This window comes from Teleopsis dalmanni, unplaced genomic scaffold, assembly GCF_002237135.1.
Source record: "Teleopsis dalmanni isolate 2A unplaced genomic scaffold, ASM223713v2 unscaffolded_contig_2257, whole genome shotgun sequence".
In the NCBI taxonomy this organism is placed as follows: Eukaryota; Metazoa; Arthropoda; class Insecta; order Diptera; family Diopsidae; genus Teleopsis; species Teleopsis dalmanni.
Genome location: NW_024033639.1, coordinates 3,037 through 7,378, shown reverse-complemented (window position 1 = coordinate 7,378; position 4,342 = coordinate 3,037). Strand labels below are relative to the sequence as shown.

Here is a 4,342-nt window from a genome sequence, read left to right as displayed (position 1 = left end):
ATTTCATCATTTAATAAAGTTAATTAAAAGTAATTAAAACTAATGCATTTTCGCAATAAATTTTAAACTTGAACTGCTGCATTGAGGATGGAAAAAATTCCAGAATATTCGCTGGGTTCCCAATAAATTTGGTGCGGAGGAGCATAAATCTCTGCCAAATTTTAGTAAAAATGCAATTGTGTACGCAAAATGTTTTGCAGGCTTTTTTCGGATATATTTTTACCGACAAAGGATACAATTTATTTTAGTTTTTCTGTTTTGAGTCAGCAGTGCACAAAAACATTTATCATAAATGCTTTACTTTTATAAAATCTTTTTTTCATTCCTACAAAAAAACCCAAAAATATAGAATTTTTTCCCTATGCCTAGAATTTTGTTAAAACTTTGTGCTTTGTCTGGATTTTAACCTCTTAGGAGTGGAGTTAGTAGGCAGATTATATCAAAGTGAAAAAATATTTTTCCTTTTTTATTTTTGTTAAAATAGAAAACCACTTCCGCTTTTTCAATGAAAATAAATTTTATTAATTTTTATTTTCATTTTACTAATTTTTAAAGAGTTCTAAAAAATTTATTTGTACTCAATAAAGCAATTATATTAATAAAAATATAATTGAATGATAATTTCATTAGCACCTTTTCTGATATAAAAAAACTGCGGAAAATATATCTTTTTATTTGTATATAAAAAACATAAAAAATAAAATCGTCCGATATATTATATTATTGCGAACTATTGCTTCCCTTAGGTTTGTGTCGGCATAAATTACCCTAAAATGGGTATTATTGAATTTATAATTCTCAATAGCTTAAAAGATAGATCAAATGACATCGCTGCTTTTTTTCTTACATTCTTCGGTCATGGTAGGACGAACTGACGTTCTATATACCATAAAAGTCATGTGATGATAGTCGGATTATGATCTCCGTGATTATATTCTACCTGCGGTTTCGATAGGGTTGCTCTTATTTGGGACTTAGTGGATCGACTGATGGCTACCCAATTTTATTGATTATAATACATACAAAAAAATTTATTGTTTATAAAATAATTTTTAAACATTCAGCACTTTCAACCCGATCAGTGAATTGCTGTCGCCAGTTGGTAGTATTGAGAACTCCCAAATCATTGGTCGCCCGGTCCTTACATTGAAGAAGCGAACGTTGTTCTCTGCATTTTCCACCTGCGGATATTGAATCAAACACCTTTCTAGCCAAAGCACTTTCTACCATTCGGACGACATGACCATGAAACCATTCATAATACTTAAAATAACCCGCAGTGTGTCAGAAATTAAGTAAACTTCAAATCTTTGGCGATATCATACTAATGAGACATATCAAAAAACCTTTTATATATAGAAAATGATGTTTAAATTTTTAAAACATTTATTGACATTCTTTAACAAGATTAAGTTTTTCTGTCTACAGAGTACAGTGATTGTTATTAATCAATCTAGCTGATGAATAAATATATTTAGCATTATTTTTCTATCTGTCTATTAATAGTCTTGAAGCAAACTATTTTAATCTATTATTGGCTTAAATGTAGTACATATCTATTTTATACACAGTAACTCGCGAATTCGTATCTTGGCATATGAACTGGTAGAATTTCACCTATCTTTGTTAGTTTTCATGTCTTATTAGTTGATGGCAGTTTTAAAGAAATGTATTTTCCCGGCTTATGAGCTAAATAGATAAAACCTTTCTAGGTAAGACCTTTAAAAGGTAATTATGTTGCACCATTTATCTGAGAACCGCTAGAACACTTAACATAGAATTTACTTATGTTTTTATGTTATTATTAAATTATTGGCACATTTGAAACATTTAAGGTGAGAAGCAGATCATCTGTGCTTACTAACTTTTTAGTGGCAGACCATAAATATTTTTAAAACGAGTACAAATAAGTTTGCACTTTCCTAGTCAAGAACGAGTTTTGTATTTGAGACTTAAAAATAGTTTTATAAATAAATAGTGAGTATCTCTCAAATTGCCCTTGAAACAATTGACTATGTGGAGCATATAAAAACTATCATCAAATCACAGTTTTTGCTTCTTTTTTTCTTTTGAGTACAATACAGCGCAAAACCTTCCATAGCAAAACTCGTTTCACGTAGATCTATGCAGATCATGTAAATAAAATAACTATAAATAACTATCTTTCTTTTAAAAATTCTATGTATTATTTAATAAAAGTGGGTAGCCATCAGTCGATCCGCTAAGTCCCAGATAAGAGCAACCCTATCGAAACCGCAGGTAGAATATAATCACGGAGATCATAATCCGACTATCATCACATGACTTTTATGGTATATAGAACGTCAGTTCGTCCTACCATGACCGAAGAATGTAAGAAAAAACCAGCAACGTCATTTGATCTACCTTTTAAGCTATTGAGAATTATAAATTCAAAAATTGTTTTAAATTTATATGCCCATTGTATTATATACTGAGCTACCAACTCAGCGAAATTTTTATATATTATCAACTATTTTATATAACTCGATAGAATAAAACTATGGATATATAATCATTAGTGGAAGATATAATTGATGTAACTATAGTTTGTATACTTTTGATACACAATAATATTTTCAATATGTTTGGTTAATAGGAGAGACATAAAAATTTCATCGTATGTGCTACTCACGGTATACTTCGATTACTTGGCAACCCTATGCTCTTACTTATTAAAAGTATCTGAACAATGTTTTCGTTGCGTTTAAAATTTGTATCTTTTTTCTAGTCCAACAAAAGTAACAAAAAATTTCGTTGATATTATATATATAATATAATAGTTTGTTTAGAACAAATGACGTCACCTTTAATTATAACACGTGTTGAATATAATTTTAGAGTATGGTTAATAAATTAAATCAAAATATCATTCAACATATTTTCAATTAAAATTAAAAATATATATATTTCTTATTATTTATTTAAATATTTAAAATCGTGTTATTCAAATTATAACCAACAAACTTTTAAATATTTTATTCATACATCATTTCTATGTATCTGCTGAAGTCATAAACAATGTTGTTAGCACTTTACATACAATTTTCTTTTTTAATAAGTTAAAAATAATAAGTTGTATTATCGAGCTCTCTTATTGCTTCAAATTTCTTAAATTAGTGATTAAAGTTGGAAAAATTGCTATAATATACTAAAAAAAGATATAAATTAAATTTAAAAAAAAATTTCCCATACCGGGAATCGAACCCGGGCCTTCTGGGTGAAAGCCAGATATCCTAGCCACTAGACCATATGGGATATATTGGGTTGCTTGCTAAATTTTTAATATTTTTCTTAACAAAAATGTATCTATAAGATACTTGTATCTAAAATAATTATTCAAATAAATTAAGGTAAATGTTTAAATTCGTTTTAAGAAATTATTCTTAAGGAATAAATTTATAAAAATATATGCAAAATAAACTCATTAAGAATATGTAGTCTAGTCTAGTATTTAGTATTATGTCTTAATATGTATATGTCAGTATGACATTGCTAACTATTTGCTTAAGTAATGTACACATATTTTTATTTAGATTTATATCTTTTTTAGAAAATCTATTAAAGATCTTAAAAATCAATGCATTGAAATCGATATCAATAACTGTATAATTAATTTTTTTTATTTGTGTAAAATATTTTACACTAGTACTTTTTTATGTTCTGAAGAGATGTCATTTTATTACTCTTAAAAATAATATATTCGTATTATAGAAACTTTATTTTTAATTATTGCATAAAATATTTTAAAACAACACAAAAATAATTATATATATTTTTTAATTTTTAAAGGCAATAATCACGAAAAAAATAATATATTTTAAGAGATTAATTTCGGTTATCATAAATTGATATAATATACGTTTAATAAGTTGTAAATAAAATAAAAAATATAATTTAGAAAAATAAAAAGAATTGCTTTCAATATTAAAATTCGTAGCTCAATAATTATAGATGCCATCGTCTCGTACAATCCCATATTGTCTAGTGGTTAGGATACCCGGCTCTCACCCGGGAGGCCCGGGTTCGATTCCCGGTATGGGAAAACTTTTTTGTATAATTTTTTTCATTGTATTTTAATATTTTCGCTGAAATAAAACTCATATAAATTAATTTTACAAATTTTAGTTCTTAAAAAATTTAGCTAGTAAAAGCAGTAATTATTTAATAATAATTGCATCCACATCAGTCAAAAAATTTTAAAACGACGACTTGGTTGTCATGAATAAATGGAAAGAAAAATTTTTGGTCGAAAAACGTGTTAGTTGGTTGGTTGATTACAGTGGCAGGCCATTAGATAACTTCCTTGTACCATGTATTAACG

At 27.1% G+C, this 4,342-nt stretch overlaps 2 non-coding genes across 2 annotated transcripts; one reads left to right on the top strand and one right to left on the bottom strand.

Moving 5' to 3' along the window:
- Window positions 1-3,204: 3,204 nt before the first annotated feature.
- Window positions 3,205-3,276, bottom strand: Trnae-uuc. The gene has a single exon. It is a non-coding gene; the product is annotated as a tRNA-Glu (tRNA).
- Window positions 3,277-3,991: 715 nt separating this feature from the next.
- Window positions 3,992-4,063, top strand: Trnae-cuc. Its single transcript has one exon. It is a non-coding gene; the product is annotated as a tRNA-Glu (tRNA).
- Window positions 4,064-4,342: the final 279 nt, after the last annotated feature.